Below are 22,034 nucleotides of genomic sequence, written 5' to 3'. Positions count from 1 at the left end.
CGCACGCACGCACGCATTTTTTTTTCCCCTAGAAGTGCGGGAGGTATGAAAGGAGAAGCGGGCAGGCTAGCCAACGTAGACAGCGCGCGGTATCAAACCTGTGACGGCTTCATTTACGCGCCCTTCAATCAATCAATCAATTTTTTGTTTTCAAATCCAGAGGACGGGGAGGGGGGGGGGGGCACCTCAGCGAGAAAGCAGTTGCACACTGCTTGAGAGTGCCGAGGACCATCAGGAAGCTAGTTTACATGGAACACATTACAGGCATAAACACAGGCATTAACATTGCAGACATTACAGAGATGAACAGCAGCAAAAGCAAAAAAAAGGAAAGAAAAGGAAAACAGATATGTGTTCACCGAATAACAGCGCAATTTCACGGTATTACCGCAGTGATGTCATCAATACAGCAAAAAGGATGGGTCTAAAGTTTCACAAAATATTCACAGAGCAAAGTTGTCTCCGAGTAACAGTAACGAAATCAGCAATCAGTTTTTCGTGTTTATTTAGCACAAATGTATGATGCTCTCAGTCTTGAGAGCTATTTGTTTTTCGCCCCTGCAAAGCTGCATGTGTGTGAACGCGCGTGCGTGCAAATAACTCATGCTCAGGCACTCAATATGTGCGGCTCCGCATACGGTAAGAACTCAAGTTTTCATTACAATGAAGGAAGCAAACACACGATCGCTGAAGTGGGCTCGCCACTCCGAGTCTCTGCGTCGCCTCGAATACCAGCCACCCCACAAAACCACCGGAAGAAAAAGAACGAACGCACAAGATAGCGAACGTACAGAACTGACGCTCGTTCGGCGTTCCACTAATCTCGCCTTTCGTCTGAGCAGCGCGGCGCGACAGCGCGACTGGAAAAAAAAAAAAAAAAAAGAAAGCGAACTCCACAAGACACGTGATGGAGCAGCGCGGCGTGGCAGCGCGACTGGAAAAAAAAAAAAAAAGGAAGAAAGAAAGAAAGAAAGAAAGAAAGCGAACTCCACAAAACACGTGATGCAGCTTCATGTGTCACGTGATACTCCCTTGACTGAGAGGCGGCGTTTGGCTGTTAGGCGACGTCGAGCGTGGAAAATAGTTCTTTCTGCCAGAAATCTTCAATGTAAGTTGAAAAACTTTTTCATTCCTTTCTTATAAACGCTTTGCGCATACTCGCGGAAAATTTTGTGTTTCAGAAGTGAGCAGTTTTTACATTACAAGCGTTTACCCATTTTTTACTTTGCTGCATACTGCACGCCCAATGGTCTAGGAAGATTTTTCATTGTTTAGTGTTTTTATCACCTAGTTAAGTTTTAAAAAGTGATCCTCGATTGTCCGCGGCCTCTTTCTGATCATTTTGCAACATAGTTCAGATCTTTAAGGCGTTTTTTTGCGGAGTTATTACTATTTCTTCAAAGGTAAACAACCGCTTGGCCTCGCAGCCATAACCGTCAAATCTCAAATATTGAGAGAGGCCTTGTACTGCCTAAAAGCTATGTAGACGTATAAAACCTGTCATTTTTAAATTCCATCAGATGTGTGCGATCGCTCGCTACCTATCTGTTTTATTTATAGCGTTTCTTCGTTGAGCTTTTTGCACATGGAGCCGGTAATTCGAGGTTAAAGCGCTAACCGCATGAGGCGACAATTCGCGGCGACATGCCGCGCGACGGGCTGAGGGCCGCCAAAGCATTGCCGCTCGTCGCCGTCGCTCGGTTTCTGGATTTTTAGAAAATTTCGCGTGTCGCCCGGAAGCAGCTCGCGAGGCAGCCAATCGCAGAGGGCTTTAACGCTTTAGAGTGCTCAACTTCCGTTCTGGCTTTCTTTTTATTGCGTGTGAAGTTAGTTTTCCTAGTCCGGTTTGGGCGAAGAACCTGGTGCCTTCACGCGCTCACTAATATGAGTGCATCGAGATAATTCAGTAAAAGCTTGGAAGGGTAATAAATGAAAGAAAAAGGTTAGCGTGGCTTGATATTGTTAATTTCCGAAAGGAGCAGGAGAAAGTCGCTGCTTGCAATGCAAGTCGGCATCGCAGTGTATAGTAACCCACCGCTGCCCTGTGACCCTTTAAAATACGATGCGTTACAAGAAATTTCATCAGTGTTTTATCGTACTTCATGCTGTTTAGTGTTGAAAATGGGATATAGCGTGATTGCATTCCCCTTGACCGAATGACGAGGCGGCGGTAACAGAGCAACGCTGAAAACGCGCTTCTGTCGCTGAGCGCCGTCGCTCCGTGCGGTATGCACCAGCGACAACGACAGGCGTTGGCGGCGGCGTCGCGCGACGGATCGCTAGGGGTTGTCGCCTCATTCGGTTACCGCTTTATTGGAACAGTCCATAAGCAACGACTTTCCGCGTAAAATTAGGTTTTTAAGCTTTCCTTTAAGCACAGATTAGGGGGGGGGGGTGATATATAATTTTATTTATAACAATTCGCAGACTTCAACGCAGTAATAGATATATTTATATCCTTAGTAGGTCAGTACGTATTATTTTAGTACAGGCCCAGTGTTCTTTTTTTTTTTTTTTAACGGATCGAGGCGTGGCAAGTTATGTGGGTCAAGCTAACAATTGGCTGTGAATTAAGTGATTAGAGCTTTCAAACTTAGTCTTCTGTTTTGTTTAATTTCTAAGAACCTTTAAGCTTCACAGAGAAACAGCATATTTTGAAAAGTGAATTTCAACTATGGAAGTTCTTCGTTTATTAATGTTTGCCATTGCTGACAAGGGTCAGAATTGAAACAGATGATAGGATCGAGTTTTTTGGTAACTTATGGCATGTGACCTAGAGCTGCTAAATTAATTAAATTAAATTGGTTCACAGGAAGGGAAAGGCGCAGTAACTGTCACACTTGCTCTGTGGACACCCGAACCGCGCCGTAAGGGAAGGGAGGAAGGTGGGAATGAAAGTGGAAAGAGAGAAAGAGGAGCCGTAGTGGAGGGCTACGGAGTAATTTCGACCACCTGGGGATCTTTAACGTGCGCTGCTAGGAATTCATTTTCTGAGACAGCTTTTCTTTAGGAGTGTAGGGAAAGTAATGGTATGTTATGGGTTTTGAGAAGCATGGATTTAATGAAGTCTTTCTTTTACTGCGTTTACGGCTTGTTTGGCAATAATGCTTGCAGTCCAGCTGATGCAATTGTATTGTCACACTGCTTTTGCAGCAGATTTCATCTGCCATCGAGGGAGTGCTGCCTGAATATGAAGCAGACAGCGTCATGAATCTGTTGAGGCAGTTTATTCTATTAGCCATGGGTGCCCTGCCCTAAAGCATCCTTCCTGTAAAGGAGACATTGAATTGGTAGGTATCACATGCTCATGTCTTTTGCATTCATGTGTTTGCTTTATAACTATAATTTTTACTGGTTCATGCTTTGCATTTATTGTTTTGAGAGTATAAAGGGCGGATGTGTAACAGGCTTCATTAAAGCAAAGCTGTGTTTTTAGCGCAAGACTGACATGTTGGTGAATCTTGCTCATAGTCTGCACTAAAGAAAATTTTTCATGGCCTCTTCAGGGCTTTAAAACAGGAGATATACTTAGCTGTTTTGCTGCAGTAGTACCTACTATTTCTAGTTGAGGCAAAATTGAGTAATCCTGTGTTTCAATAGCTCAGTGACAAACACGGTTTCATAATATAGCTGACTGCACTGCGCATATGTGTGCATGTTCATGGTGACATTCAGTTACTGTTTATTTAGACTGCCACAGCATATGTACACATACAGTGATGTTTCACTTGAACAAAGTTCAAGGGACCTTAGGAAAAAGTTTGTTGAAATGAAAGTTCATTGGACTGAAATAAATGCGTGGAAGATTGTTTCCATTAGCTTCAAGAAATATTCAGTTCAGTCCTTCAGTCGTGTCCGACTCTTCGTGACCATATGGACCATGTCACACCACGCTTTCCGGTCTCTCACTATCTTCCTAACATCACATAACTTCATCTGTAGCGCCTCGAGGATGCCATCTAACCATCGCATCTGTTACCTACCACTTATCCGGTGACCCTCAACCTTTCCCAACATCAAATCTTTCTCCAGCGACTCCTCTCTTCTTATCAGATGACCAAAGTATCTGAGCTTTAACTTTAGAATTTGACCCTCCAATGAGCAGTCAGGGTTTATGGTCGACAATATCGACTGATTTGATCTTCTGGCAGTCCAAGGAACTCTCAAGAGTCTTTGCCAGCACCACAATTCAAACGCGTCAATTCTTCGGCGGTCAGCCTTTTTCACAGTCCAACTCTCGCATCCATACATCACAACTGGAAAGACCATAGCACGAGTTATACGGATCTTGGTTGGCAGACTAATGTCTCTGCTCTTTACTAGGCGGTCAAGGCTAACCATTTCTCTCTTTCCCAGAAGCAGGTGTCTCCTAATTTCATGGCTACAGTCTCCTTCCGAGGTAATCTTGGAGCCCAAGAAGAGAAAATCTGTCACAGATTTTTAGGTTGTTCAAATCTTATCTGAGCCCATTTATTTGTCACTGCGCTGATTTGCAAGTGAAGAATGCGTAACCTTTTGCAGCACTTTTGAAAGGACTACAGTGGTTTTGAACTCGATTACTGTGCAAGCTCCTGAGAATCTTGCCTATCACAACGGCCTGCTGAGGAGACAAGGCTTTCATTTTCTCCAAGCAGATCATGGTTAACCAAAATGCACATATTTGCAATTCTTGGAGCTAAAGGGGCTGGTAGGGCTGAAGATCTGGTTTTGACTGGCTATGACTGTACAGCTAATTAAGCGTGCAGACAGCTATATGGATTCATCTGGTTACAAGCTAGTTTAGACAGCCAATTCACTTTAAAGCTAAATAACGGCCACTTTTCTTCACGCGATAATGAAGAGTGGTTCTTAACATAAAAATATGCTACAAAGAGTGCGGACTGTGCTTTTTTAAGCGCTCAGTGTGACTTTGAAGACACAGGGTAGCACCGCTGAAAATGTTCGTTGAACTGAAATGAGCAATAACTGAAGTTTGTTAAAATGAAGTGCGTTTGCATAGTGTTCAATAGAGCTTCAGTGGGGGGATTTAATAAAGTTCGTACAACTGAATACATCGTCGAAGTCACGTTCGTTCAAGTGGTATTCTATTTTTCTGTGACTAAATGAGAACATTTACTTTGCTCAAAGCAACATATACACAAATATTTACTTTCTTGCTAGTCACCTATATTTGCAATTAACTTCCGAACTCATTTTATTCACAACCTAAATAAAAGCATCATTAACCCTAGAGACAAATAGTTACTAGCAATAACAAAAGTAATATGTTGATATTTATCTGTTGGAGAACATTTTCTGTTTAATTGTTTTGTGTGTTTTTGAGTTCTGCAAACATGAGGGGGCTTGTTACAGAAGGGGTGGGCTGCAAGACGAAGGGAAGTATCAGTGTGGCGGCCCTTTTATGTTTATCAAATAATAATGCATTCTAACATGTAAAACGAATGCCTTTACAACTTGCTAAAAATCTTTTTAAATTGCATGTTTGGGTTCTGCCTGGATAAACATAGATGGCAGAGAGAGATCTTTCTGCCATGGGGTGTAAACTGTATTTTGTGCAGAAAGCCAGAGGCTGTCGAACATGTGTTTATAGATTGTTGTGATTGGGTTTTTGGGGGCAATATCCTACAGTGAACTTTGCTCAAAGATGTCCCTTTAAACCCCCATGGAATTTGGTTCTCAGGTGTTGAAAATTACAACAGTGTTCTGTAAGATATGATAAGGCTATTAAGCTTGCATAGCGCATGGAAGCGCCGAATGGCTGTTCGCCATGCTGATCTTTATTATCAGACCTATCCAAGAGTATAATGAGGGTTTTGTCCAACAGATGATGTTTTGAAAGCTCAGCCATGTCTACCTGTGTTTATCAATGTATTTGAAAAAGTGATCAGTTTTATTGCGATAATTAGAGGTATTGTACCTAAACTAGCTCTCGGCCAGCCTGTAGTGTTTGTGAAAAGGCAACAGTGACAAGAAGGGTGTTTTGCTAGAGCTTTTAAGGCCCTTAAATCTGTGCAGCTCTGCTTTAGTACATGCATTGTCTCCTGTACATGGCTAGTTAAATGATTTCTGTTCATTTTATTACAAAAAGTCATTCTAAATCTTTAGATAAGCTTGCTCACTTCTAGTGTTTGTTTGCATTGTGTTCACACATGCTATAGCTTGAAATGATGCAGTATTAGTTACAAGTAAATAAATAAAAGGAGCAGCAACTACATTTCCTTCGTCCGCACATTTTTAAGAGAAACATACATGGGCTCATTAGATTTTAGTGTTATTTGCAACTGTGTTTGATAGCGAAAGATCTTCCTGTCATTGCATAGAAATCTTTCAGAAACTTCTGAAATAGTTTGATACCTGGTGATGTGGAGCTTGACTTCCCAGACAGTAATGTATTCCTATAGTTCATACTGCACCAGCCAAAAGATGAGACACAGCAAAGAGGAGGACAGGACAAGGCTGGACTATCAACTGAATGTTATTGATAAGAAGAAAACAACGAAGACTCCTTCCGAAAAGCTCGCGCACAACCCAACCGGTGGAATGGCAGGAAATTGGGAAGAACATGATGAAGAAGAAAATTCAAAGCCAATTCCAAGTCAAGGCCTAACTAACGACTTTTCTAATAGATGAAATTCCTTACAATGAAGGCTAACCGACACCTTAGCCACACACTTGTCCTCGGCTTTAGCAATGTAAAATGCTTCAACCAACTCTGCAGAGTTGATTACCATTGCTGTAAACTACACCCGTATTATTGAAGTCAGGTGCACAAAGGGACGGGTCATGCTCCGATGGGCAGACATCTGCCTGTCTGCCCGTTGTATTTACAGCGAGAAACAAGATAGGAGCCTTGTGCGCTAGAGTTAGAAAGGGGCTCGACAGTGTACCTCGTGATAGTTTTCGTTGTGCAGTGTCACATAAGAAAAAGTTCACCACCTGCAGAAAGAATGTGGTCTACCACATTCCGCTGAATTGTGGCCGGTGCTACTACGGGCAGACAGGCAGATGTCTAAATGTGCGCCTGACGGAGCACTCCAATTCTCTGGGAGGGAAGGCGAGTTCTAATCTTGCGCTACATGTGCAATCCCGAGAGTGTAAGTCGGAGCATGACCCGTCCCTTTGTGCACCTGACTTCAATAATACGGGCGTAGTTTACAGCAATGGTAATCAACTCTGCAGAGAGTTCGTTGAAGCATTTTACATTGCTAAAGCCGAGGACAAGTGTGTGGCTAAGGCATCTGTTAGCCTTCATTGTAAGGAATTTCATCTATTAGAAAAGTCGTTAGTTGGGCCTTGACTTGGAATTGGCTTTGAATTTTCTTCTTCATCTTCTTCCCAATTTCCTGCCATTCCACCGGTTGGGTTGTGCGCGAGCTTTTCGGAAGGAGTCTTCGTTGTTTTCTTCTTATCAATAACATTCAGTTGATAGTCCAGCCTTGTCCTGTCCTCTTTGCTGTGTCTCGTCTTTTGGCTGGGGAAGTATGAACCCATACCAACGTGCCCAGTCGTCAACCTTGTTGTATTCCTATAGTACCGTATGCATGCACAATAGATTAACGTAACCCCTTGCATATATCACCGAATCTTTCACTCTAGAAGAGAATTTTGTGCACAAGCATTTTACTGTAGTTTGCCTCTGTGAAGCATTGTATTTCTAATTCTGTGCTTCTCTTTTTATGCTGTTACTCAGCAACATATGAAGTATTCCTTGTTTGTTTCTGTTACTTGTGCATTTGACTTTTCCTTTTTTTATTATTCGAAATAACTTTCTTCCTGCTGTTCTGACTAGTGTTTTCGTATGCATATGCAGTCCTCTTGATGCTTCATTGAGCCATATCTGGAGACTCCCTGTTGCCGTGGTCTGTGCCGACAAGTAAAAACTAGGCAACCTGACTTCCAGGACAAGTAGCAGTGGGACGTAGCTGCATGGTTTCTTCAGCATCCATGTGGATTTTTTATAAAAGACAGGTATTTCTCCTATATTTGACTTTCATATGTGATCAAGATTTTACCTTGGTGACAAGCTCTTGAAGGAAAAGATGGACATTTATGACACTTTCTTAATTTCTTACTCTCGGGAATACACTATTACGACTTGTTAACTGCATATGTAGCAAAAATTATGTGTGACTGCATATTCCAGCAGTAAGCTGCATGATTTTTTAAGGATGAAATAATTTAGCTCCTATTGTCGGTAGCCTACTATTGACGAGCCAAAGCAGGCAATATTAGGTACCAAAAAGTGATTATGTGGGGCCGGGTGGGTTTTAATGAGACAAGCTCTCCACGTTTTAAGCCTTTGTACAGGGCCAACGTGTCTCCCTGAATGTGTCTGGGACACATGCAAGTCTTGTATCCTCAAAAGGACCTTGTCTAAATTTAAATAAAAGTAGTGCCAACCTATTTTGAGTACGACCAGTTCAGCAGTAAGCTCAAAATTGAAGCAAAAAGGCATTCGTGTCCTGTGCGATGTCAGTGCACGTTTAAGAGCCCCAGCTCGTCAAACGCTCTGAAGTCCTCCCCTACAGCATCTCTCATAGCCTGGGTTGCTTTGGGATGTTAAACCACATTAACAAACCAGTCATTTTTTACCACCCCATATGACTTGTCTTTCCACGTATCTCCAAAAGATAGTGCCTACATAAGACTTGCCACTATTCCTGAGATTACCTAGATTATTATGTATTTATGTATTTTATGATTATGTAATTTTTCTCAGTGGAGCATTGCGTTTTCAATTCTGGGCTTTTCATGCTGTCACTCAGCAACCATATGAAATACTCCTCCTATGTTTCTTTTACTTGTGCATTTGACTTTTCCTTTATTATTCAAACAATCTTTCTTCCTGCTGTTCTGACTAGTGTTCTCATATGTACATGCAGTCCTCTTGTTGCTTCATTCGACCATATGTGGAGGCACCCTGTTGCCGTGGTCTGTGCCGACAAGTAAGGCAACCTGACTTCCTGGACAAGTAGCAGTGGGACGTAGCAGCATCCATGTGGACTTCTTATAAAAGAAAGGTATTCTAAATTTTGCTTTCATATGTGATAAAGATTTTACCTTGGTGACAAGCTCTTGAAAGGAAAAGATGGGCATGAGTGGCACTTTCCTATTTTCTTACTCTCTGGGAATACACTATTGAGACTTGTTACCTGCATATGTAGCAAAAAGTATGTGTGACTGCATATTGTAGGCTAACTATAATATACTTCATCATTCCCTATTATCGCTCTTGTATTCCCCTAGGTGCTTGGTGTAGCTGGTCTCCTTCAGTAATTATGTGTGTGTGTCATCTGCTATGGCAAACATAGCCATCACTCAGGAAAAATGGGAGCAAACAGGCATAGTGGCATCACTTGCTGGTAGCATGCACCAAAGTGTATGTATACATACTGATACGTTGCCGCTCAACATGTGTATTTGCTTGATGTTGCAAATGACAGAGGAGAGAGTATCTGATGACCAAGCATACTGGCGTGTAAATTTCACTCCTTTGTTTCCTGGGCCCCTATTGTGATAAACTAAGAATACAACTAAACACAGCAATAGTCTCTATCTCCTGAGGATGTTTTGCAGGTACTAGTTTGTACAGAAAGTGGTTGGAAACCAGTTAGCATATTTTGAGGAAAAACAGGCATCTGAGTGAAGAGAGATGTGTGTGATGCTAGCACAAAGCATGTGAAATTGGCAGAAAAATTTTGAGCATGTATATTTCTTTTCTAGGTGACACCATGATAAATTTTGATATGGCTGGTACATCAAACACACAATGTCGTTGCCGTCGGAAACCAAGTGTTTCTGTGTCAAGGGTTTGTGCAATAAATGAAGGTATGAATTTGCATCTGTTTCTTTCACCACTCTCACTTTTCACGAAATATTACATGCATGTGAATAGTGAGTAAAATACACGTTATTATTGGACACTTGAAATATAGTTAGCATAACACAAGGTATTAATACTTTGTATGAACACGATTCTTTAAAATAACGGTGGCCAATTATCGGAACACAGTCGTTACAGTGTCCATATACGCTATCAATAGGCTAATCATAGGAGGTATAAATACGTTCTATGTAAATACATTCTATTCAATCACGGTGGCCAATTGTCGGAAGGGAGATCATACATAGATGATACGTGTTCTAAAGACTTTCTTTTCATGGTCGATAGCTTCTATGATCATATTGTCTAAAGACATCGCATAAAGTGATCATAGACATTTTTGTAAGGGAGGTCTCTGTGATATGAACGCAAAAGGTGTTGAAACTAAGCTTTGCTTGAAAAATTGGCACAGAAAGCGATGTGAATCGAAGTCACTATCCCGGAAGGGAAGAAATAGATCATTTAGGGCAACAAGGTTACATGAGCTAAAATGATGACAACTGCGCGTTTTCGGTGCTAATAGAGCCATCAGTGGACAAAGCAGAAAAAGCAGGTATGAGGTAGGATTTGTGGTACTATAGATATGTACTTTCATAACGGTGACATTATTTGCCTTCACTTTGAAGATCACGCTTATAGAGTTTCACCACTACACTATTCGATCCCAGTGGTAGTGCAAAGGTTGAGAATTCAGAATGCATTTCGGACAAGTTTGGCGGGCATGTTATTCCTACAAGTAATTCCCTTGCGTGAGAATTTGCATTGATGGTGTCATCTGTAACGCTGTATACTGGCAGCACTAGCTGGCTGGTGACACAGAAAAATAGAATAATAGGCAGGAAGTGTTCGGCTTATGTAGGTGGTTACTGATGCCAATCATAACAGGCCTCATACTATCCGCACATAACCATGAGAGAATGCACCAGTCCAGTTCAACGTCGCAGCTCAATACGTAGCATGCGCTCTGAATTATGTGGTTAAGAGGGAGACGAAAAGTTTCAGATACCTTCATCATAAACTACCCGCATATTTATAAAATAAAAAAGTTGCTAACAATCCCTCAAGTTATGATTATAATGGGGGAAGAAAAACAAGCTTGCCTTTTGATTTCCTCAACAACGTGTCATCCCCTGTTCGTTCGCGCATCCGTCACATTCATTCTCTTGCTGGTCGGTCCCCTAATGTGTGCATGAGTGAGGTTCTCAGTTTCTTCTAATGAAGTTGAAAGTTCAGCGCTCGTTCTATGTGCATTTTTTCTATATTGCGTTTGAGCTGTTACCAGATATCATTTGCTCGCACAGGCGTTAGTAAAGTCTCCGTTGTGGTGTCACTACCTTTCTTTGACACAGCTTTCTGATACAGAATTTGGAACTCCATTGTTATGATTCATTTTATACACCCTTAAAGGCATGAAATAAACTTCGCATCGTAGGCACATTAGTGAAGCGCAAACAATTCGTAGCAATGGTAATGGGTGGTCAACCCTAAACTCCACGCTACATATAAATGAGTGTCATCCCAGTATCGCAGCTCCCAACAAAAGCACGGCTTCTATGTATAGGCTAAGCTTGCCCTTCGAAATTGGGAATAGTCTTCGTTTTTTAAGTACTTTACACGGGCGTCTAATAGAGATATCATGGAAGGTCGAGCCATTTTGTTCGTTTTTCATATCTATCCCTTTTACAGGGATGAACGTGCATGCAGACTTATATTCATATAAAGCACATTGGAGCAGGTCAAAAGCACGCCACTTTTGTGGAATGAATGCAATCCATCCCTGTTGTTAGGCCTAGCAAAGCTCCTAAGCTACTTCAGTGGTAGCCTATTTCGAATTTTTTAAGATAGGACAATGCAAACGCGAAATCGCGGGATTGAATTGAAAGTGGCCATTCCTGCAGCCAGAGGCAACGATCGTTAGACCATTGGTTGCTTTCAAAAAGCGCGAATGTGTTAATTTCGCTCTCAGTGAGCATTTTGCGTGAACGAAAATCGGATATACCTCGTCCCTAATGTTGGTGTTGCGATTGTTTCCATGGGTATTTTTGCAATTGGAGGCTTTAGAGGGTCATGACAGTGCACAGTTAAGCACAAATATGTTTTCATTCAACTCACCTCACGTGACATTCCAGCTCTTCGAAATTTGGACCCATTCACTGCAGTAAATATTTTCATTTTTTTGTTATTTTTTCTGTAGAAGATCCGCATTTGCAGCGCTTACCAGCCACATACCGCACCGAACGCTGCCGTAGAGGACGACAAGTGCCTGTACCGACTAGTCGCTATAAAAGAGCACAGCTTCCCACAATAAACGCTCATTCTTTCCTTACTTGTTTTTACTTTAACATGGTGTTAGAAGTACTCTTGCTGTTGCAGTTTTAAGCAGTTCCTTAAATAAGAAAAGAGAAGACGCCGGTAACCATCAGAAGGATTAAGCCAATCAAGCCGTCCGACCAACGTCTACTGTCAGGGAACATAGCAAAGAAGTGGACGCAGTTTAGATAGAAGTTCGATCTCTCCTTTAATGTTACAGCGTGGACCAAGGAACCAAGGACAGAAGTTGCTAAGGCACTCTGCTGCTTAGTGTTGCTTGGGACGAGGCCCTTGAGGCATTTAATAATTTCATTTTTTCGGAGGAAGAGAGCAAAGGTGACTATGCAACAGTCGTAAAGAAGGTTGAAGTTTACTGTCAAGAGCAGTAGAATGAAGTTTATGAGAAATATGTGTTCGCACAAAACTCCAGGCAGAATGCGAACCCTTTGAACATTATGTGTGCGAGCTGCGAAAGTGAGCCAAGCGTTACAATTTCGTATCATTGAATGACCTGATAATCGAGGACAAAAATTATGTTCGCCACAAGTAACCCGAAGCTTCGGGAGGAAATGCCTAAAGTGAAAGGGCTTACGCAGCTTAAGCCAGAGCAGGTCTACAAAGCTGTTAACTGTCAGCCCAACAGAATGAGGCCTGGGGCCAAATAGAAAAGAAAGTGGCTTCGATAAAAGTGTCCACGATTCCGTTACAGCAGACGCAATCGAGTGCAGGAGTGGAACAAGTGTCCCGCGTTTGGGAAGGTATGATTTTCGGGCAAACGACCGGTAATTTCGCAACCTGCTATAATTTCGCGATAATTTCGCGACCTGTGCAGTTAATGTGGTAGCTCAGAAGGCAGCTTCAGACTCCTCAGTTTAAGGGTCTGCAGTGTCGGAAGGACAGCTGTTGGATGGGGGCAGCCAAGATGTTGTTTTCAAAGTAGAGCACTGGAACTAGCAAAGCAAGCTGGCCTGACGTTCAATGTAAACAAATGTAAGCTCGCGTGCACAGAGGTTGAATTATTGGGTGACATCAGCCAAGACAGATGAAGCCTAATCCAGCGTTCAGAGCATCACTTGCCGAAATGACGCATCCAACAGATGAGATGGCGGTTCAGCAAATGCCGGGGATGGCCAAATAATTTGGAAACTATATTTCGAACATTGCTTACACGAAAAAGTTGTTGCGATATCATAAAAAAAGAATACAATATTTCAGTGGACAGAGAACCATGCCGCTGAGTTGGCTACTGCTTGTAGTGTTTTAAGCAGCACGCCTGTGGTAACGATTTTCGATCCAGCTAAAGAAACGAAAGTCAGCTTGAACGCATAAAATAAATGGTTTAAGAGATAGCCTTTCGCACCGCCATGGGAATCACTCGCGTCCTGTGGTCTACGCACTGCGTGTCATGACTGAAACTGAACAATGATACTCGCAAATAAAGAAGCTGTGGAAGAAGTTGTCTTCTCCGCTTCTCCGCTTTGCTATTCTGCAACTGTTTTCCTGTTGCCTAACCCACCTCGGCTTGGTCCTCTGCCTGTCTTGGACTCTTCTGATTGTGAACTGGTGAGGCCGCTCCGCGAGTGGAAGATTTTGCCAGGTTTCCCCTTTATGGTTTAGGTTCCAGCTAAGCCTAGTTTAGGCCTAGATAGGGCTACAGCCATGTTATCGTTTTCGTCGGGCTCAGGTCCGGTAAACTGGTTCGCCAGCAGTTTGAAGGCAGATAACCTACCTCTAAAATGCTTTTCTGCAAGTGGTGTTAAACATATCCCTGTGGCACTTAATCCTGTTGGAGATGGATTAATTAAAATAAAAAATCCTCGTCTAATCCAAGATCGACTGAAAGCTGCACCCAGCCGATACCTGCAGATTTTGGAGGTGCGAGCATTCGGTAGAAGAGGTTCATTATGCAAATCTGATAACTTGGACTGCGTTGCTGACTTACTGCATTCACTTCATTTGCCTCATTGCCTGTGAAGTCATTTATTCCAGAACAGCTTGCATGCGTGAAGGGAATTATCCGCGGGGTTGATTCATCTGCTATGCCAGCACAGATTCCTGAGGACCTTCATGACGCCGGTGTTGGTATCATGTCAGTGTACCGCTGTAGCAGACAGGCTGGATGCTCACGCGTACCAACGGAATCAGTAATTGCCACATTTGCAGGGTCATCTTGCCCAAATGAAATTAAAGTTTGGCCAATTATATACCGTGTTGACCCTTTGCATCCTCGGCCATTATAATGCAAAAATTGCTGGAGTTTTGGGCACAGTGCCAAAGCGTGCAAGTCGGCAATGTGCTGCCGCGTGTGCAGCGGTGATTATGCTTCAGATCACTGCAGTTCTGAGTCTATTAACTGCTGCCATTTGCCAATGCAGTCACACAGCTGATGATCTCACTGGCCGAGAGAGGGCCGATGCGCAGAGTGTCCTAAACATTATTCAACGCGACAGATGCTCGCGTGCAGAAGCTTATTCCCTAGTAGTAAAGACAGAGTGCATAGGCAAATGTCCGCACCTCAACTCCTCATGTTGAAGAAAGCTTAACAAAGTCTGTTGTTGCTGTAGTAGAGAAGGCTGTTGCTGGGGTAATCGCTTGATTAATACATTCAGCGATGCTTTGCAGCAAGTAATTTCCGCGCAGGCTGAATCGTCGTCCTCAGATACTCTAACCCCGTCTACCTGCTCAATTTCCTATAAAACATTAGATAACATTTCACCTACCTCCTCTGCTGCGTCCACGCCTGCGGAAGCAAACGATACTGACCCAATTCCTAGTTCTGCCGCATGACAGATGTTGAGATGGCCTGCCTATCTCAGAAGCGTCGCGCTTCCTCTTCTCCTAATAAATCGGACCATCCGCATGTCAAATCTAAGAAAGGTACTCAAAGAAGTGCAAAGAAAACGATAGTGTTGAAAAAGGCTGTTGATGCCTCATTTTTAAAGCAATAATTATGGCGGGAATCTCTGTACTCTAGTGGAATTTTCGCTCTATCTTATCTTCTTTCGACGACCTACAGCACCTCATTCTTAAAATTACCCGATATTATCTTACTGCAAGAAACTTGGCTCTTTCCGAATCGTCATTTCACAGTTACAAATTACCTTGTTTTTAGAGCTGATCGCCCACGCGGCAGGGGCGGAGGCTTGTTAACATTGATTTCAACAAATCTAGTTGATTGTGCTAAAGCGGTTCATGATTTTATTGGGCCTGATTGTGAGATACTTGCCGCTGAGTTATCTGTCCCGCAGTGTGTCCCGGTCGTAATTGCAAATATCTACTTTCCCACAGTCGTCCGTAGGACAGATTGTTTAGAACCTTTCCTGACAATTAATTCAAATGTAATTTTGGCTGGGGACTTCAATTCCTATCATGCCATATGGAGTTTCAGAACATGCTGTAGTGGGCAGTTACTTTGGTCTTGGTTATCTAAAAACGATGTTCAATGTTATAATAGTCGCACCTGTACTTACAAGAGAGCAAAGTCTCATTCAGCTATTGATTTAACATTAGCTACAAATGGTATTGGAGTATCATCGTGGTCTATAATTGACTCCGGTACATAAAGTGACCACTACCCTATCACTTTAAACATTGCATATAATCCGATAAGGCCAACTGGTACATCGTCTAAATTTGTCAACATCACCCTGTTCAAGAAATGTCTTGGAGAGGCCTTCAGGTCATCTGCCCCTTCTGATAAATTGAATCGCGGTCCTAAAGTATTGTCTTCAGTTTTAGACGCAACTCAGCTATCACAGTTTCCTGTTCACTCTGCCATTAAAAACAAGACTCCTTCAAGCTGGTGGAATGAAGAATGCGAAAAAGCCCATCGTCAGGGGAAAGCCGCATGGAAGCGCCTAGCCCATAATCTGTTCCAAAACAACTGGATTAATTACAAAATCTTTGCAGCTTCGTTTAAAAAAACAATGTCCAATGCTAAGGAGGATTATAATGCGAATCTGAACACCTATTTGTTTAACCCAGTCAGCCGGAAATCTCTCTACAGATACATGGAACGTGCAAACGTTTCTCTCTCCTTTCATACCCTCCAGTTCACCCTTCTGTCTAAAAAAGATGAATTAAATCAATTAGAATCACTTGCCTTAGGCCTTGCGGCGCGCTTTTAAGCTTGCACTACATTTGTTTCAGCCCGATTGCATTTTGGTGTAAACTTCACTGAGGTACCTATCTCTGAATTAATGTCAGTAGTTAATTGCCTGCCATCAGCTACCCCTTGAGTTGAAAGAATATCTGTTTCCATGCTGAAAATACTATTCACAGTCTGCCTCGGACATATTGCAGATTGTGAATTGGGCTTTGTAAAAGCTTTGAATTCAACAAGCTCGGAAACCATCGAAAATAATTTTACTACTGAAAGTCCAGGGGAAAGGCTTTGATCTCGACAACATTCAGCCGATTGCTATCACTTCAAATTTAGTTAAGCTTATAGAACGGATAGTCTGCTCTCGTCTCACGGATCATGTTCTATCCTTCCAAGGCTTTATGAGGCTCAGATTAGATTCCGACAGGGATGCTCGATTTGGAACGCACACGTAGACTTGGAGAGTTGTATTAGGGTTGCCATTAAGCAAAAAGAGGTTTCAGCTCGTACACTTTAGATATGGCCGCAGAATACAGCATTTTGATTCATACAGCGTAGAATGCATTTTGCTTCATAAGCAAGCTGGTCTACATCCTCCATTATATATTTTTGTGTGAATTAGGGACTTTTTAAAGGATAGATCATTCTTCCGCATAAAGAATGCATTAAATTCCAACACTTCCACCTAGTCAAGAGGTGTACCCCAGGGAGCAGTCCTGTCACCGTTATTGTTCAATATACTAATGCGTGAAATTTCTATTCACCCGGCCGTCAAAGTTTATGTGTATGTAGACGATATAGCTTTTTTTGCTTCTGCCACAAATATTCGCAACCTATATCATTTATTGCAAGATTATCTAAATGCCCTGGAGGTTTGGTTGCACAGCCTGAAGCTAAATTTAAATGTCATCAAATGTGCCGTCCTAGTATTCTCACAGACAACCGCCGTTAACATTTCCTTGTCTTATCATTCTGTCCTAATCCCGCAGGTTGATTATATTAATTATTTGGGTGTATTATACGACCCACAGTTAGACTGGAGGCCTCGATTAAGAAGCCCTGTGCTTAAAGGTGAACGTGCCCTTGGCCGGTTGATAATAATCAGCAATAAGAAATATGGTATCCGTCGGGGCACTCTGCTCTTGCTTTATAAGACCTACGTACGACCAATACTTGAACTCGGCTCTATTCGCTTCTCTGGGTGCCCAAGGTACAGGCTTGCGCCCCTGTTTGTTTTGGAGCGACAAGCTCTACGCCTTTGTTTAGGTGTGGCCAAATCAGTTTCCAATCTTCTGCTATACTTGGAAGCTCGGATACCTAATCGAAATTCGCGGTTTCAGCTGCTAACTGTGCGAACATATTTAAGGCCTTTGAAGCCAGTCCCTGGAGTGGCTATCCCCATATTTACCTCGATCCCATCACACTTCTTTGATAATATTTGACCAAGAAATAAGCTCCCTCAGGGTGTGTTTACTAATTCCCTGCAGTCGAAACTTTCAGTATCAGTAACCTCTTTAGTACAAGTTAACCACCGGTGGCCTGATACTATTATCTCATTTGATGACACCCTCCCAGGGAATGCTAATCAAATTGTCTGCCAATATATTAAATGCCCTTATGGATGATTACCTAGACAATTTTACGAGCCATGTTGCCATTTTTAGAGATGCGTCTCAGCAGGATGAAAAAGCAGCTATTGGCATATACTGCCAGGCTTTTGCACTGGAGTTATTCATTTCGGGTTCGAGACTATACGCCAATGTTCGCTGCAGATTTTCTGGCTATTGAGCTGGCCTTGTCTAAAATCCCTAGTAATATTTCTAAGGTTATTTTTTTTTCTGACAGCATATCCGTGCTGTCATCGCTCGAAAATTTGAAGGACACTCTGCTTTGCCGTTCTCTTTATTTTTGTCTTCTTCCTCAAATTTCAGATTAGCGTTTTCAATAGGTCCCTGGCCACTGTCGTATAACATATAATGAAAGCGCAGATTTTTTAGCAAAATCCGCTCTTAATAAACCTATTGTCCCATTCATACCTGATACCGTTTACTTAACTTTAGCACGATTTCAAAATTTCCAACGTATCCATCACATGAGTAACGAGCCTCTCCTTTCTGCACCAGATTACCAACACCTCAGATGGCCTTGGCGTGGCCGCATGTGTGTTTCCGCGGAGGCAGCACCCGGAATATTCAACATCCTCCCCGCCGAATGAGCGATAGCTCATTAATTTCTGGTTTCCAGCGGGTACAGAAGTACCACCTGGTAAACGAATCATGCAGGATGGCGTTCTTCCATCTCGCCCAGGAAACTTTTCCGTGATGCGATCATTTCGGTGCCTGTTGGATTTCGAATGCGCAGTGCACACTCTCAAGTCGATCCTTTTTCCGATCACAGTTGCGAACAAGGCGTCGCATCCAGGCTGTGACTCGCTGTAGGCGATTTAGTTTGCTGAAGCGCTTAATTTTTATCACCGGAAGAGGTGCTTGCGCTGCGATTGTTACTGGACTCAGCAGACCGCGGGGATCGAAGATTCTCGCTGAGACCTGGAGCACGAAGCGTTTAGTGTTCCTGTTGACAGTAAGAAGCTCTAGCGCCGTTTTCAGGGAATACTTCAGCTCGTCGTTTCCTCTGTCCCCCTCGAGCCCCAACACTCTTGCCATGGCTAAAATCGTCGTCGCAGTGTCAGCGCAGGCATTTCCAACGCCGTCAGCATCGAACCGTCGTTGCAGGAGTTCGTTGTTGGAACTCCACTTTCGCAGTTTCATCCCTGCTGAGTTCATTATTTGCTGTGCCTCTTTATTAAATTTCGTCGCCTCTTCCGTGTAGCTGACTCCGGTTATCAAATCGCTGACGTACAGGCAGCTGCCTAAGATTTGTGCGGAGTGAGAGAGGTCCTCAGAGACATTAGCCAGATGTTGTAATGTGGTAGCCAAAATGCAAGGACTACTTGTGGCACTAGAAGGCACTTTTGTCATGCGCCAGACCTCTGTATCACCCTCTGATGAGCCCTCACATGACGCAGATGAATAGCAGCAATCGCAGTGCGTCGCGGTGGTCACTTTTGACGCTAATCTGAAGGAAGGCCTTTTCGATGTCGGCGGTCAATGCAATTTTGTGGCATCGAAAATTCAGAGTAAGCCGCAGCAGGTCGGGGTTTATGTTCGGGCCGGTGATGAGGGCATCGGTAGGTGACAAGCAGCCTTGTGCTTTCGAAGATGCATCGAACACTATGCGAACCTTGGTGGTAGAGCTCTCTGAACGGTAAACAGCACGATGAGGCATATAATACACTCGAGACGAGGTGCTGTCGATTTCGTCGGCTGGAACCATTTCAGCAAAGCCTTTATCTAGGTAGTCACGGATGGTTGCATCATGGACTATTAGCCTGCTCTTGTTGGGTCTCAGACGCCGCATCAGCCAGGCCAGGCGTTCTCTTGCTACAACTTCGTTGTTGGCTAGCCCTTGGTCAAGTGCCTTCCACGCGAAGCTCGCCTCGTATCGCCCATCGGTCAAAGTCAGAGAACGAGTAAAGTCTTCTCTCACCTGCTTCTCCTTGTTCCAAGGGGGCAGCTGCTTGAGGAGATATCGAGGCTCTCCAGCTCCTAAAACGCTCGAAGTTCGTCTGACAGGTTGGCGTCCAAGTCACAGACGCTGGTGCGCAGAACGGCAATGGTGGAACACGACACACCTGAAGCAGACAGTGGTATCGGTCCTTGAAAGGTCCAGCCGAAGTCAGTTTTGAGCGCAACCAAGGCCCCTTGCACTTTCTTTGCGTTTGCGTGCAGAACAGTCTAATAATAATCAGAGCCTATTAGAATTATGATGCCTTGTGTGAATAGGCGAGTTGGTGAGATGGTGACATCTGTTAATTTCAAATCAGCTACCTGACTCATCTCAACAGCGTTTTCTGGAAGCAGCAGTTGGTCGGAGCAGATTTCTTTAATTTCGAGGGCTTCGTTGCTGTGCTCCTTGCGGTCGTACTGGCTTCGTAGCCGGAGCTTCACTCGGCGTCGTTTTTATGCGAAGCATATTAACGTAGGTTTTGGGCCTTCGCGCGACGCCCGGCGGTGGCCACCATTGACCCTGAAGTGGGGTCACGTTACAAGACGTCACGTGATGACATCACACCGGCTGCATATGGGGCCTCATATCGCGCCGTCGGTCGCCTCCCGGCGGTGGCTACCATTGACCTTGAAGTGAGATCACTTGATGTGACATCACGTGATGGCGTCCCACCGGCTGCAGATGGGGCCTCATATCACACCGTCGGACGTCGCCCGGCGGAGACCTCCACGCTTCGGTTCCCGCCGTCGCGCGCGACACGGCGGCGGCGCCACCATCGCTGCATCACGTGATATGTGACGTCACGCCAGGGATGAAGCGGCGCGCGCCCGCAGTCGCGTCAGTCTTTGTGCCCGCTACCGCGCCAATGTCTTTGCGCCAGGCGTGTATGCGGTGAAGATGCCTACGACGATTAACCTAAAACCACGTCTCCGTTACTTAGCCCCATCCACAGTGAGGCAGCTGCTTAATATGCTTCGCATCCACTGGGCTTAACCTTGATAAGCCTCCAATTTTTTCTTCATAACATTGGTCAAGCCTCCGAAAGGGTAAATGGTCACTTCCTCTTCACCGATCACCTCAAGATGCTGTATTCGCGAGAACTTCTCTGTTATAAACGATCGTTGACTGCCTCCGTCAGACAGCGAGGCGTTTTCCTTTCGGTCCGTTGACCCACACCTGCGCCGTCTACAGCAACACGCCGTTTTTTTTTTTGCTGTTGATAAGACACGCTGCTGAGTGCAACCCAGTAGCCGTCTCGTCCTCGGTGTTCGGTGACGGTGGATCACAAAGCGAGGTGATGTGTCGTCGGCCACACTTCGTGCAACGTAGTGCCAATTCTTACACCCTTTCGTCATGTGCCCCTTCTTCGCGCATCGGTAGCACCTCTCTTCCTTTCGCAGTTTTCTTTCCTTCTCATCAATTGATATCAGAGCATTGCAATCTGCCACCTCATGTCTCTTTGAAGCGCAGAAAGCTGATCTTTCCTTGCTCTATTTGGCACCCACCTGGAGGCTGGACGCCGAGCCCTTGCCGTAGACGCTGTTGGGACGCCGTTCACTAGCGCGGTCAGGTCGCGTTTGCTGATGAGGGTTCGTGCTTTCTCCGTGCATCTTTTCCCTGCTCTCCACTTCCAGGCGAACTGATTGCAGAATGGCTTGGAGGCTCCAACTGTCGAGCACGTCCTTGTCTGCCCTGTGAGCCTTATGGTACTCGACGGCCTATTCGGCCGGCAATACCCGAAGCAAAGCCACGCACAGCATCGCACCATAGCTGTCCGATTTGACACCTAAAGTTTCAAGTCCTGCGATGTTTCGCTGAACATGATCGTGGAGGCGTCGCAGCGCGTTCACGTCACTGAGAGTTCTAACCTGTGGAAGGTTTAACAGCTGCGTTAGGTGTTCTTGCACGAGCACGTCCTGACGCCTGAAACGCTCTTGGATTGTCTTGACAGCGTAATCGTAATTCTTCTCCGTCGCTCGGACGCCGGTCAAAGCTGCCGCCGCTTTTCCTTTCAGCGCTGTCCGCAGGTACAAGAACTTTTCTATGCTGGTCAAGCCGTTATTCTCGTGGACTGCTTGCCGGAATTGTTGCCAGAACGGTTGCCAGTCGAGCTTGTTGCCGCTGAATTTATGAAACTCCAGCAGGCAACCTCAGTTGTCCCGAACGGGCAGC

At 44.2% G+C, this 22,034-nt stretch overlaps 1 long non-coding RNA gene across 1 annotated transcript; it reads left to right on the top strand.

Moving 5' to 3' along the window:
* Positions 1 to 1,003: 1,003 nt before the first annotated feature.
* LOC146194982 (uncharacterized) lies at positions 1,004 to 9,841 on the top strand. The gene is made up of 5 exons (XR_014705515.1): positions 1,004 to 1,108; positions 3,154 to 3,290; positions 7,811 to 7,968; positions 8,883 to 9,020; positions 9,724 to 9,841. It is a non-coding gene; the product is annotated as an uncharacterized LOC146194982 (long non-coding RNA).
* Positions 9,842 to 22,034: the final 12,193 nt, after the last annotated feature.

This window comes from Amblyomma maculatum, chromosome 3, assembly GCF_055883805.1.
Source record: "Amblyomma maculatum isolate TAMU_Amacu chromosome 3, ASM5588380v1, whole genome shotgun sequence".
Classification (NCBI taxonomy): Eukaryota; Metazoa; Arthropoda; class Arachnida; order Ixodida; family Ixodidae; genus Amblyomma; species Amblyomma maculatum.
Note: the sequence above shows the minus strand (reverse complement) of the source record. Positions and strands in the feature narration are given on the sequence as shown.